Source organism: Notamacropus eugenii, chromosome 2 (assembly GCF_028372415.1).
Source record: "Notamacropus eugenii isolate mMacEug1 chromosome 2, mMacEug1.pri_v2, whole genome shotgun sequence".
Taxonomy (NCBI): domain Eukaryota; kingdom Metazoa; phylum Chordata; class Mammalia; order Diprotodontia; family Macropodidae; genus Notamacropus; species Notamacropus eugenii.
In genome coordinates this window covers 251878782-251894345 of record NC_092873.1, presented here as the reverse complement: position 1 = coordinate 251894345, position 15564 = coordinate 251878782, and the positions used below count along the sequence as shown (strand labels likewise).

The 15564-nt window shown below is 37.6% G+C and overlaps 1 long non-coding RNA gene across 2 annotated transcripts; it reads left to right on the top strand.

The window, feature by feature from the left end:
* Nucleotides 1-3456: 3456 nt before the first annotated feature.
* On the top strand, nucleotides 3457-13793 carry LOC140527109 (uncharacterized). 2 transcript variants are annotated; one of them, XR_011974679.1, is made up of 4 exons: nucleotides 3457-6075; nucleotides 10352-10655; nucleotides 12980-13083; nucleotides 13585-13793. It is a non-coding gene; the product is annotated as an uncharacterized lncRNA (long non-coding RNA). The 2 variants fall into 2 exon arrangements; XR_011974678.1 differs by having other exon boundaries at nucleotides 12980-13793.
* Nucleotides 13794-15564: the final 1771 nt, after the last annotated feature.

Below are 15564 nucleotides of genomic sequence, written 5' to 3'. Positions count from 1 at the left end.
TTTAATTCCCAATCAAAATACAGGTTTTAAGTAATCCCTTAAATTCCTACCAATAGTGCTCATCACTGTCCTCCAATCCAATACTACCTCTGCAGGAGTTAGAAGAATTTGCTAAAAGAAGCCACCTGAATGTAGAAGAAACTCTCCTCTCCCTTGGCACCACAGTATGGGGCATCAGGATGGTGGTGTAGAAGTTGCACCAGGGAATGGAGAAAGAAAGGTATACATGTGCCAGATTGAAGAAAATTTGGCAAAGGAGGTTAGGACACATGGTTTTAGTTAGGTTATTTTCCCCACAAATTCTTACCAAGATCATTATCATTGTTTAATATGGAATGAATATTATAAATGGACACAAGCATCCTAGGTGTTCTGTCAGGTATAAAAACAAATATTGTACCATGCTACATACCATTATTATAGTGCATATATATGTATGTATATACATTCATTCATTCATTTATCCTTGGGCAATCTATTTTCTGAAAGGAATTATCTCATCTTTTTTAAAAGATTAATTTCATATATAATATATATGTATATATCATCTGATACAGAAGCATGCTACCCCGACTTGCATATTTTTTCTGAGTTCAAGGCACTTTGTGGTTCACTATCCACTCAAAAGCATGGGTTAAAAACTCCTATCAGTGAGTTTCTTTTACTCAACCAATTAGATGATACATTACTTCAGAGCAAAAGATATTTAATCAAACAGTACAGCAATATAAATGTCTAGAAAGATTTCTCTTTACATCAGTCATATACCTCTTACCAGTTACCAGCAGGAGAGGAGATTCACACAGGGAATATGTTTGGCTAGGGACAAGTATCCAGGAAACATGCTCGCAGGGACACAGAGAACATGCATGGCTAAAGAATATATACAGATGGGACAATTCCCACCCTCAGTGCTCTTGTTTGTTTCTTCCACAAAACTACTGCTGTCTTCTGGTGATTATGTCAAGAGATTAGGGCTGATTCCCACCCCCACCCCCCTTCTCCACCCTCACCCCCACCCCCACTGAGCTTGGATGCTTTACTGCTTTCTGTTTGGTGTCTGCTCTTATTGTTCTGGGTAGACTGTGTATCTAATGCTGCTGCTGTTGTCTGCTGGCATTTGCTGGTCTTCAACTGCCATGTTATTTCTTTTGGGCCCTCTTCCACCATCATCTGGTGTTGTGCTAGACTGCAGCTGCTACACAGACTTTATGTCACAGAAGAGGGCTCACCTCCTTTAGACATCATCCCAGGGATTACTGAAACTATATTGAGCCAGCCTACCAAAACAAATAGAAACAAACAAAAAACCCTCCGGTTTAGGTTATCTATCTTTTGAAAATCTTTTCTCCTGCTGGGAGGGAGCAAGGAAGGAAGGGGGCAAGAACTGAGTCTCTCTTTGTCTAAACTTTGTTTGATTTAAAGTGAAAAAATTCCTTTCATTTTCTTTCATCTCCCATGATTACAGTGATGTTCCAGGGCAGGCAAATCACAGGGAATTGGCAAAGAAGAGTGACTGGTGATCTTTGTCCTATTCCCCTCCTTCTAGCCAAATACCTTCACCCTTGACATTTCCATTTCCATAGTCTGACCACTTGCTTTCTCTCACAGGACATTATATCTCTTGTCTGTTGCTCTTATGCTAGCTGTCCTCCATGCCTGTAATATGCTTCATTCTCATATCTGCCTCCCAGAATCCCCAGCCCTCTTGACAGCTTGGCTCAAGCGCCAATTCCTGTATGAGGTTTTTCCTCATTCCCTCTAGTACTTCACAAGCACTGAAATGGCCTTGCATTTATTTTGTGTGTTTACCTATATATGTATTTATGTGTTATATGTTCACATATATATCCATATATTGACTCTGATAGAAACCTTGAGGAAAAGGACTGTTTCATTTTTGTTTTACCAACACCTGATACAGCACCTAGCATGGAGTACTTAGTGAATGAGTGTTGGCTGATTGACTGATAATCATCTTATTCCCAAAATGCTGAAAGTTCTCAACATGTTTCTTCATTTATGATGCCTATTTCATTATCATGCTATGATTGGCAGCCACATAACATCCTTATGAGAACATTGTTGTTTAAAACGTGAGATTTTACATCAGGAAACAGTTTAGGATTGCCAGAAGTGCACAACCATTTCCCAAATTCAATTCAGACCTCTTTTGCCTTTCTAATCAAGTTTGATCTACAATGCCCATATACAGTGCCTCTTCAAACAAAATAGATATTGATGACAGAGATGTAGATGTAGAACAGATGCTATAAATACATATAAGTAGAGATACATAAATAGATACATACATACATACATGTGTGTGTTTGTTCTTTGCTGCCAAAGAAGACCATGCCATCAGAGAAAAGACTTGACTTGCACTTGACTTTGTTGTGAGGGAGGGAGGGCTGTGCAGGTCACCAGCCTCACTTCTTCTCCAGAGCCATCTGAATCCAGTGACCAGATATTCATCAGGATGACTGGAGATGACCTAGGATGAGGCAATTGGGGTTAAGTGACTTGCCTAAGGTCACACAACTAGTGAGTGTCAACTGTCTGAGGTAAGATTTGAACTCAGGTCCTCCTGACTCCTGCACTGGTGCTCTAGCCACTGCACCACCTAGCTGCCCCTCATATACATACATACATACACAGAGACAGACTAATTCAAGGGACTGCCCATTCAACTGCCTGTCAATATAGAAAACAGATTTTTTTACCTATTTTGGTTGTTTTTTTTTCTGTATGGATAGTTAGGTTGATCTCTTTTGAGTAGTTGCAGATTACTTTATATATCATTTAAAAATATATACAGTTTAGTAATGCTTATTAAGGCTAATACGTTTAGCTTCTGGGAATCAGGGACTGTCTTTGTATTTCCCACAATACCCAGCACCGTGCCCGAGGTGTTTAATCAATATACTGAATGAATGACTTCCTTTGGAAGGTTATAAGGTAATACTAGCATTATGCCAACCTCTCTGTGAAATGAAGGAATAGTATCTCAGTGGTTTCCCACAAGACAGAGCAAAAAAAAAAAAAATCTTCAATTCCTTTTGCTGTTCTATCAGGGTAAAGTATATATTCCTGAGCAAGTCATTGCTTCTGATGGAATGCATCTGCAAATGGAAATGATAATACTCTGAGTTTATTGATTCTTTTATTCTGAGAACACTTGAATAAATAAAGGGTTTTGAGGTCTTTGGGGGACAATATATAAAGAACACAAAAGTATTTTGACTTTTTATCTAGAAAGCCAACCTTACCTTTTATGAATATCTAGTTTTTGTTTAGAGAGTTAGTTGCTTTGCTCATGAATACAAAGTTATATACAAAATTTTTATTTAGGAATGAGTAAAAGGTCATTTTATGGAAAGTCCCAAAATCAATATTTTAAAATAATTTTTATTATAGAAAATATTGACATTTAACACCTTAAATATTTAATGACACTTGGCTTGTACATGACTTTCATTCTTAAAAGATGTTCATTCTTGTTTGGATTATAAGTGTAGAATGTCATATAGTGTCTTCATGGATGTATACGTAAATTTTATTTAATTTTTTTTTGTTTTTGTTATAAGGTTGGTTACTATGAGGAGACTATAAAAAATGATACAATGTAAAAATGGGTTAGTAAGATGAGGTTCATTAATGTTTGAATTTTTAACCATCACATGAAAGAACTTATAAGCAGTCATTTTAAGTGTTTTCTTAATTAAAAGAAAGCTTTTTTCTACCTACCCCCACCATTAAAAAAAATCCTTGAAACAAACATGCATAGTCAACTAAAATCAATTACCTAATTAGCTGTGTTCAAAAAATATATGTCTCGTTCTGCATCTTAAGTCTGTCCAGAGGAGGACATTTTCTGATTTACAACTATACAGCATCTTCAGAAGAATATTGTTAAAAACATGAGGTTTTGCTTCAGACTATAATCTGAGAAAGATGAGCTAAGTCAGTGGGCTACTTATTCAACTGTCTGTCATAGTGTAGAAAGAAGGCATTTTTTACACTTTTTTCTCTGTGTGGATAGTTAGGTTGATCTCTTTTGAGTAGTAGTCAACTTATATATCATTTTTTAAAATAAAGTTTAATAATGTTGATTAAGGCTAATATGGTTAATTGCACTAATATGTTTTCCAATAAACATACAGGGAGTGAAAAATTCATGGCTATGAATTAGATTTCAAATAAAAATACCACCATATTGCTTTGACTTTTTAACCAAGTTGTTTACCTCAGTAGAACCCTAATCTAATTGCAGAAAAAGTACCCTAGAGGATATATAGTAACAATATGTCTCACTTGGGATGAAACGATAAATCTCTGGGATTCATTTAATACTGCTTTTAAGAAAAGACTAGATCTCTTATTAGAAATTTGGGAGGTAAAAAGGGGAGATATGTTTTGGTTCACTTTCACCACAGGAGAACTTGGTATGAATAAATTTTCATACTTTGAACATAAGTTTTATTTAATTTAGAAGTGTTGGAAGGCTATATTAGTCTTAGAAAACTGAAGCCACTATGGATTTCATAAATGTAATTCCATGCAAAAAACAGTTATCCTATGACCTGTGCTACTTAAAACAATCATAACAAAAAGAAAGATAGATCTGGAAGATAAAATTATTTGGGATAACCTAATCCAGCACTTGTTTTAGAGAGAAAAGGAAATGGGCCCAGTTTCTTGCTCACGGTCGTACAACTATTAACTGGTAAAGCCAGGAAGAAAACCTAGATATTGTCATTCCAAAATCAGTATTTTTTTTCTGTTGCAACACACCAACATGGTGAAATAGAATTATTTAAAAAAAAAAATTCAAACTCTTTGAGCTAATTAGCAAAGAGTGCAAATTTGTCCTAAAAGTTATGAGTCTTTTCCCATCACCACTACACCCTTTGAATAGAAATGGGATAAAAAAGAAAGAGAATGGTTGCCTAGCAACCTCAAAATAGTAAATTGTGTTCCCTATTATTGGCCAGATATTCAAAATTCAGCACAATTATTAAACAACTGTAAAAAATAAGGACAGATAGATGGCACAGTGGGTGGAATGCCAAGCCTAAAATCAGGAAGACTCATCTTCCTGAGTTCAAATCTGGCCTCAGACAATTACCAGCCACATGACCCTGAACAAATCATTGAATTTTATTTACCTCAGTTCTTCATCTGTAAAAAGAGCTGAAGAAGGAAGTGGCAAACCACTCTAGTATCTTTGCCAAGAAAACCCCAAAGGGGGTCACAAAGAGTCAGACACAACTGAAAAATAACTCAACAACAATAAAGACTGGCTGTTGTCCTTCGTTTTCAAAGAGGACCAAAATGACATCACTATGATAAAGTGAAGTTTCAGTGTGTCTGACTGTGACTGATCAGACCAATACAAACTTGGAATGCTCTACCACAGGCTGGGCACAGAGAGTTCATATGAGTTTTTGAGATGGATACTCCAACGTGTGCATCCTATGTTTAGTCTCAATTCTGTTTTGCTTATAGATCACAACACCTCTTCTGATGTAGGCATGCCATGCTGAATAGTCTTGTGCCAGTGTCTCCCATGTTGCACAGTCAAATTCAAAGTTCTTAAGAGAGAACTTGAGAGTTGTATGGCTTCTTCTGACTATCATGAGATCGTCTTCCTCATGTGAGTTCTCCATAAAATAGTCTTTTTGGTAAGCATATATTTTGCATTCAAACTACGTGGCCAGTCCATCAGAGTTGCACTCTCTGAAGCATAGTTTGAATGTTTGGCAGTCCAACTTGACCAAGGACTTCAGTATCTGGTACCTTATCCTTCCAGGTGATCCTCAGAATCTTCCTAAGACAGTTTAAATGGAAGTGATTCAGTTTCCTGGCATGGTGCTGATAGACTGTCCATGTTTCACAGGCATACAACAGTGAGGTCAACACAATGGCTCTGTAGACCTTCAGTCTGAGAATCAGTCTAATACCTCTTCTCTCCCAAACTTTTCTTTGGAGCCTCTCAAACATTAAGCTAGCTCTAACAATGCATGCGTCAACCTCATCGTCAATGTGCACATCCCTGGAAAGTACGCTACCAAGGTAAGTGAACTTATCCACAGCATTCAAAACTTCTCCATTTGTTGTAATTGATGGTTCCACATATGAATGGTGTGGTGGTGGCTGATAGAACACCTGTGGTTTCTTCATGTTAATAATTAAGCCAAAATCAGCACAGGCAGCAGAGAATTGATTCATACTTTGTTACATCTCAGCTTCAGAGGCTGCATTGAATGCACAATCATCTGCAAACAGAAAATCATGTAGCAACACTCCCTCCACTTTGGTCTTGGCTTGTAGCCTTTTCAAATTGAAGAACTTATCATCAGTATGGTGGTTGACCTTGATGCCATGTTCATCCTCATTGAAAGCATTTGTCAACATGGCTGAAAACATCATGCTAAAAAGCATGGTAGCAAGCACACAGCCCTGTTTCATTCCATTGGTGACTAGGAAGGCACGAAAGCATTGTCCACTATACAGAACCTGGGCAAACATTCTATAATGAAACTGATGTGCAATACTGATGAACTTCTCTGGGCAATCAAATTTTGACATAATTATCCATAAGCCTTCAAGACTAACAGTGTCAAAGGCCTTCGTCAGATCTACAAGTGTTGTATACAGACCTCTGTCCTGCTCCTGGCATTTCTCCTGGAGTTGTCAGGCAGCAGACACCATATTGACTGTTCCTTGGCCCTTTTTGAAGTCACACTGGCTCTCAGGTATATGACCATCTTCCAAGTGATCAGTCTATTAAGGAGCACTCTAGCAAGAATTTTGCCAGCAATGACTAAGAGAGACCCCCCTGTGATTGTTGCAGGACAATCTATTCCCTTTATCTTTATAGAAATGAACAATGGGGGCATCCTTGAACTCTTGGGGGGTAACTTCCTCTTGGCATTTAACCTGGAAATTTTCAGTCAATAATAACTAAGAACTAAGAACTAAGAACAAGTGGAGAGCATGTAGGTTGTATGGTAGAAAAACCTGACCTAGGACTTAGGAGACTTGGGTTATAGTCCTGGTTCTGCCACTAGCTGGTTGTATGACCGTAAATCAGTCATTTTACATCTGGGCCTCTGTTTCCTCATTAATAAAATGAGAATATTGAACTAAGTAATCTCTAAGATCCTTTCTTGGTCTAATATTCTATAATTCTAAGATTTTTCACTTCAAAACATCAACACAATGGAAATAAGAATGAAATTATATGTGAGAAGAAAAAGCTAATCCCTGTTTTACTTCTATGGAAAATTGCATTATGGCATTTATTGATAAAATTCAGAAGTAAGGGACTTAGGGGACTAAGATGAAATGTAACATTTCCCAACAGGAAAAAGGGACTGAATGATCACTAAAGGCAGATGCCATTGAAGACTGAGGAGCAAGGGAGGAGAAAGCAATTACTCCCAGGAACTTTGAATCTCCAGAGTGCTGTGAATGAAGCAGCATTATAATCACTTGCTGATTGCAAAGGAAGGGCACTACTGCCTCAAATTGAATGCTATCATAAGCAGTTGGAGCCTTGCCTAGCTTACTGACTTGCTTTAGGGGTGATCTTCCTGAAAGGAATTTGCTGACTACTAGGACCTGGTGAATTCTTTCCTTTTCCTCTTCCTCCCTCTCCTTTATCTGACCACAGCCTGGAAAAGTGGTTCCTCTTACCCTCAGGAGTTTCCTACTCTTTAAAACTTATTTATTTTCTTTCTATAGTTTTATAATGGGTTTTATTTCCATTTGAAGAAAAGCTGATTTTTATTTCATTCTGAGCAAGTGAGTATATATATATATATATAAGCATACTTCATAACGGGGAAGGATAAAGGGAACCCCTGGACAAATGGCTCTATTTGTACCCATAAATCTACATTAGATTTCCATGTCTCTCTGGGAACACAAAGGAAGAGCGTCACACGTTTGGCCTATGACCTCAGATACAGCTTCTCTTGTGGTGATTCAAATCCCTTTTAAATGGTTCTTGTGAGTAAAGAAGAGGATCTTGGTGATCTCTATAATTATTTTTAAATAAAAAGATAGAGGAGTATAAAAGAAAGAAATGGGTAAATGTTTGAGACTCAAGAACCTTTGTATAACTTTTTGTACAACACCCTCACCAGATGTTTCTTTTTTATAAACTGGAAAAAAAAAACCCTCTCATTTCAACATAAACCAAGGTTCTCCACCAATTTACTATTAAGTTGCATCTTCAACAAGTCCAATCAATAAGCATTTATTAAGCATTCACCATGTGCCAAGAAAAAAACATAAATGGGTTTGAAAGAATGAGACATGACTGAAAAGCGACTAAACAACTGCCTGGAAAGTAAAAAGAAATATAGCCCCATGCCCTCAAGGAATTTACATTCTAATGGTAAAAGGCAACACATAAATAGGACTTGAAAAACAATTGGATGGGAGAAGGATGGAGGAAGGGAAGAAGATAAACTTGAGGAGTAGAACCTGGTAAGGAGTGAAAGGAAAGTAAGCATGGCTGGCCTGAGCTCTTACTCAAAATGGACATTCCAGAAGGAACTCAGTAGTGAGAAGAAGAGGGAGACAAAGGGAAGAGGAATCTGTCAGGGAAGGAAGGTAGTTCAGAAATAGTAGAGAACTATGAGAGGAAGAGAGGACAAGAATTTAGAAAACCAAATGTATTTATTCCCTCGGACATTTTTCTAGGAGAAAAAATATCTTCTGTAACAACATTGGATTTCATAAACAAGACAGCTGCATCAGGATTGTAACACTTAATTGAGAAAAAAAGGGATGGCAAACTCTAGGCCACAGGAGAACAATCTGGAAATACCAGAGAATAGGCTATAATTTCTAAAATTCTGGGTTAGAGCTCCCTCTACTGGCAGTCTTTATGTATTACAGTATGTTATTCATATTTACCTGGCGTGAAATTCACAATTCTGTTACAAACAAGACTTAAATACTTATATAATCTTTTAATATTTGTTTGGGAAGAATATTTCTCACAAATTACTACTTCTTAATTTTAAAAGTTCATGGTCCACCTTCCTTTTTAGACTTCCCTTTCCCTGATATGCACCTAATGTTACTCCAATTTTACATGCAAGTGATTTACATCATAAGCTTAAAGCTAGAAATAACAAGAATTAATAATGCAGACTGGCACACCTATTCAGAGAGCAGTTAATAAAACTGGAAGAACTAAGAATGTATTGATATGAATCTTCAAGCAATTTTTAAAAGCAATTGCCTATTTTAGTAATAATGTTCTTTCAATCCTCCAGCTCCTTTCATGCGTTTCCTACACACATTTCAAGGCTTAGTTCTAATCAAAGCTATTAACTAGTTCAGGATAAATGTGGCTTTGATGCAGTACCCTGGCATCTGACAGAGGTCTCCCTCTTCTGAAGGGGTCATTTCCTTCATGCAATGACCACTCTTCTTGAAATTTACTTATTCCATCACGCTTTTTTTTTTTTTTAGCAGCTGCTATTAAATGAGGGACTGTGGCAGAAACCAGGGATGAAAATAGTACCTGTCTTCAATGAATTTACATTCTACTATAGAGGAACAAAATGTTTACAGAAAAAGCCAAATTTATACAAAACAAATACAATGTAATTTCAGGGAAAAGACACTAGCAATTGAGGAAGTTGAAAAAAACAACCTCTTGTGTAAGAGCTAGAATTTAGGATGAACCTTGAGTGGAGTCAGGTATTTTAGGAGGTAAAAATGAGGAGGGAGAACATTCCCAGTATGGGAGACTTAGTACAGTCTCAAGAAGGTTTACCAAACTAAATAGTCAAGCATAAAGAAACATGGAAAGGGTAGAGCCAAGATGACAGAGTGAGACGAAACAGTACAGTCTAGTTCCCCGCTGTATCTCCTCTACAATGATCTGGAAAATTCTGATTGGGAAAGATAAGAAAAAAGTCATAATTAGTCTTTTCTAGCCCAGGGTGGCTTAGAGACATAGAGAAGTCTTCAAGCACCAGGAAGGGGGTCTGGCCAGTAGCACACATGAGCGGGGAGCGTTGTATCACCCAGGACTGAGGATGGCAGAGACTGAGCAACAGTTCAGAAGATCCCAAGAAGTTCCTTAAATTTAGTGCAGGATGCATTGAGGTGTCTCTCTCATGCACTACCATCATGAGACATTAAAAGAGGATTTTAGTGGGATAATATTATTTCAAATAAATGACAGGGATAGGGGTGGGGTTTCAGTCTTCCCAATTTTTCCTAATCCCAGGTCTCAGGGAAACTTCATTTTTTTCCCCATGTTCTTCCACCCTCCAAACCCACAAAATAATTTTCACCTCTTCCTTCTTTTCCAAAACAGGTTTCTTCAATTTTATACCAGATAAAGGGATTGGGCCTGCATTTGGTAAGCAAGAGGGAGCCATTGAAAGTTCAAAGCAAATAGGTGACATGAAATATCTCTGCTTTGAGGGTCACTGTCACTAGCAGCTGCTTTGGGATCATCTGAAGAGCAGTGAATTGTATCTAAGGCCTTAGGGGGTTTTCTCTGGAAGTCCCCAGTGCTGTAGACCCCAGGATGATTCCAGGACCACTCACTTTTTTCATGTGAAAGAGTTGCTGTGGGAAAACACAATGAGGACTGATCATCAGGGAATCCCAGTGAGGTAGGAGGGATGGCAGGGGTTGGGGGGAGGGGGAAGGAATATTTTCTAAGATTAGGGTTTCCCTCAGGGGTTATTAAAGGTCAGTGATTCACTATAAGTTCATGGATTCTGAGCTGGCAAGGACTTTAGAGGTCATCTAAGCTAATATCTTCATTTCAGAAATGTGAAAACTATGGCTCAGAGAGCCTTGACCAAGGTCACACAGCAAGTAGCAGAGACAGTATTCAAACCCAGGTCTGCTAACTCCACATCCAGCATTCTTTACATCACACCACATCACTTTTGATCTTATAGATCATTTGAGGTAACATCTACATGACGACTAGTATCACCAAAGTTCAGAATTTAAGAAGTCCACTTCATTATAGAACAAAGGCTAAAACTCCCTATTAGTAAAAAGAAAGTTGAGCATGGGCCTCCCCTAATATATGTGTTTACTTAATTTTGAATCATATGCATGTACAACTGTACTAATAATTATGCACATTACAAAACATACAAAAATAGACATTTTAAAAAAGAATATTTTTAAAATATTTTATTTGCAACCAGTACAAAAAAACCTTTTGTTCATTAATTTTTAAATGACAGGGATGTTTTTCATGAGAGCAATATGATTAAATACAGTTCTTTTTTTAAATCACATTTTAACATTATATGACACTTCAAAGGTTTAACTCTAACTTCAAGTTATCTGGTTTTAATGGCTGTTATAGCTGAAAAAACATGCCTTACAAAGATATAGAGATCCTAGTGGAATACATTATTGGCTATACTTACAAAATCATGATAATCATTTTTTCGGTCCTAAAAACCACTTATGCCAAGGTTTTTGCTAACATTCAGTTAGTAAGCTCCTAGCATCCCTCCTCAGTCAGCTCTTGAAAATTAAATAGAATGTGTTACATTTTTATATTTTCAACAAATGGTTTCAAATCCCACCAAAACTCTTCATTTGGAAGATTTTTAAACAGGTTAGAAAATTGTTTCCAAAATGTTTTTTTTTTAAGTGAAACTATGAGATTTTTCTATAGGTGACACATTATTTTCAGCCACCTAGAAAAGAAAGAACAAGGAGGAAAAGATGGTTAACCATATCAAATGCTGAAGAGAGATCAAGAATGATTTGACAATGAAGAGATCTTTGGTAACACTGAAGACAGTAGTTTCAGTTGAGTGAGAATTCAAGAGGTTGAGAATTCAAGGATAAGAAGAGGTTAAGAACTTGGAAGTTTGAAGGATGGTATTAAACTCAACAGGGAAATTCAGAAGAGGGGTGTGTCTGAGGAGAAAGATAATGTAATGACATCCTCAATGCAAATTGTAAATGCATCCATGGTTGTCTATCCTGTGCTACTCAATCTTTCTCACTCAAAAAAATAAAAAGTGGTCTCCAGAGTGCAGAATTTGGCAATGAGAGGCATCTATGACAGTTACAAGGTGATCTGGGGGCAGGGTATAGGAACCTTAGGGTTGTTAGGGTGGAGGAGTACATTTCATCTGTATTCCTGCTTCTGGGGCTTGGTATCTAGTAATAATAACAATAGCTAACATTTATACAACACTTGCCATGTGCCAGACACTGTGCTGAGCACTTTACAAGTATTATCTCATTTGATTCTTACAACTACCCTGGGAGGTTGGTGTAACTATTATTCCCATTTTACAGATGAGGAAACTGAGGTTAAGTGACTTGTCCAGAGTCACACAGGTAGTAAGTGTTTAAGACCAGATGTGACCTCAGTTCTTCCTGATTACAGGCTTAGCACTCTAATGTGCCACCTAGCTTTCTGGGTCTGGGTTAAGTTGTTACTGCCTGCAAAGGCGTGTGCTTGCACAGCCTGACAAGGACAGCAGTGGGAGGTAGGTGGAGTGAGGGAGTATTGAATAGGTTAACTAAATGTTATAACTGTGTTGGAGACAAGCACACCATCAGCTATTGTAGGATGTGGGAGGGGATAGAGTTTAACCCATCTGTCCACCCTTTGATTCACTGACCACGTTGTCATTGGGGTCAGACTCTGGCTTCCTTCAGGTCAGGTCAAAGACAACTTTGGAGACCACTGGACTAGAAGGTCCCTTTCAGCTATAATTCAGCAATTCTTCCCTCAGAGATCTTCTGATCTTGTAACTGAACCAAGATCCTCACTGCTATATTTCCCAAAAGTAGTTATTCAGTTTCTACCTGAGGTCCTCCAGAGATGAGGAATTTACCCCCTGCAGAAGCTACCCATTCCAACATAAGACATTATTTGTTAAGAATTGTGTTCATTTTTAATTGAACTGAATTCTGAATCTCTGAAACTTCATTTCATTGCTTCTAGTTCTTCCCTCAAGGACAAAACGAGACAAATGTAATCACTTTTCAACATGACAGCTCTTGAAATATTTCAGGACAGCTGCTACCATGTCTCCTCCAAATCTCCAGGTGAAACATCTCAAGTTCATTTCCTTCAGCTTCAACCTGTCCATGACTCCTTATTCTGTTCTACTCAGTCTGCCCCACACAAAAATTAAAAGTGAGAGGGGGCTTCTTCTGAGGAGCAGCTGCCCTTATAACCTATAAAAGCAAACTGGAACCTACTCTGGAACTATCAGCTCTTGAGAATTGTTCTTTGATATTTCCCTTGTACCTTGCAGCAAAGGGCAGGGGAAAGGCAGTTCTCCCGCTTTGCCCACAGTAACAAAATGGCTCACTGCCTCAAGAACACGTAGATAGTATATGCAGCCAAAATGCAACCTTCTCTAAGAAGCCTTTTACAGATGCCACTTAATGCTAGTGCTTTCCCTATAAGATTATCTCCAATTTATCCTGTATATATGTTGCTTATACATAGTTGTTTGCATGTTCATGGACTCTCCCATTAATGTGAGCTCCTTGATATCAGAAATTGGTTTTTTTTTTCTTTTCTTTGTAACCCCATCACAGTGCCTGGAACATAGCAGATCCTTAATGTTTGTTGACCTCACTTGTTGACTTCTGCTGATTATCATCAGTCATCCTGGTTACCCTTATTTGGATATGCTCCAGTTTGTCAATGCCTTTCCTAAAATGTGGTATCCAGAACTGAACACAATAGTCCAAACATGTTCTGGCCAAAGAAAAAATAAAGTAGGATTACATCTCCCTCTTCTGGACACTGTGTTTCTATTTTTGCTATTGAATCATTTCAGTAGTGTCTGCCTTTTCATGATACCATCTAAGGTTTCTTGACAGAGATAGTAGAGTGGGTTGTTATTTCCTTCTCTAGTTCATTTTATAGATGAGGAAACTGAGGCAAACATGTTTAAGTGATTTGCTCAGGGTCAGCCAGCTAGTAAGTGTTGGAAGCTGGATTTGAACTCCTGAAGAAGAGCCTTCTTGATTCCAAGCTTAGAGCTCTATCCACTGGGCCATGTAGCTGTCATTTTTCTATTAATCTAGTCTAATATTTCAATTACTTTCTTTTGCTGCCATGTCACACTGTTGAGTTATATTAAGCTTACTACCCACTGAAATTCTCAAATCCTTTTCACATGTGTAAGGGATGTACTTGACCCAACATGTAGGTTATGTATGCCCACATGGATCTGTCTAGTTGTGGCTCACAGGGAGACAAGAGATATTTGGAGAATTCTACACACACATACACACACACTTTCTCCAAGGAAGATTTTGAATCCTTCCAGGAGGGAAAACAAGGAGCCAGAGGTTGATCACTACTCTCCTCTGAGGAAGAGAGTATTGGGCTTGAATTCTATCTGCCTACTCCCTTAAATATTGTTAGTTTTGGGGGAATAATTTTTAGATTAAAGCTACACTTCTGCTTGCTATTTTTTAATGAGAAAAGAGGGCTCCAAACTACATATTCATGTCTTGAGACTCCTTCCCATCAAATGTCAGTTCCATAATGAACATACATAAGAAGCAGCAGATAGAACCATTTATCCAAGTTTATAGCAAAACAGAAATCAGAGAAAGTAAATGTAGGAGAATATATAACAGACAATACACAGATTGATGAGCTCTCCCATTGGGAGCAAGATAGCTCAGCTCAACCAAGAGAGGGAAATTTGGGTTTCACCCAAAGGGAAACTCCACAAATTCTCTAGTGTAGCAAGCTAGAGATATTGACATGATATAGATTGTCAGCTTCTCTACATGTTGACTTCTTCCTAGAGTCTTTTTCCCTCCATGGACCTTAACAGAAGTTGGAATTGTGTGTCTTCTCTCTTGACACTAGAAGCCAGAATAAATGAATCTCTCTTTTCTACAACTCTCACTGACACTGACTGTCCCACACACATGTACATAGAGCATCAAGTAATCAATCTCTACTAATGATAAGAGTTCTATACAATTGACCTTCAAGCTAAGCATTAATATGAACTGTTGTCTAGACCTCCCCCTCTTTTGTACTTTATGCACTTGATTTATTTTACTCCAAGTGTTGGACTTTACATTTATCCCTATTAAATTCCATCTTAGATTCAGTTCAAAGAATTCTTTCATTCATGATTCTGTCATTCAATATATTAGCTATACCATTGATCTTTGTGTCATCTGTAAATTTAATAAGTATAATATCTCTGCTTTCACATATGACGTTTATAAAAATGTTGACCAGAATAGAGTCAGGGATAGATACTCAAAATACCCTATTAATGAACTCCATATAGGGTGAAAACAATTTATTTATCATTATTTTGGGGGTACAATCATTCAAATGTTTTAAATCCACCTAACTCTACAATTGCCTATCCTACATCTATCTACCATTTTAACAAGAAAGTCATGAGAAATTTAGTCAAATACCTAGCTGAAATCTAGCTGTACTGGTTCTATGGACTTCCCCAGGTATACTAGCATAGTATCATTGTTTTGTTTTTTTTTTTAAAAAAAAGGATGCGGTTACTCTGCCATTACTTA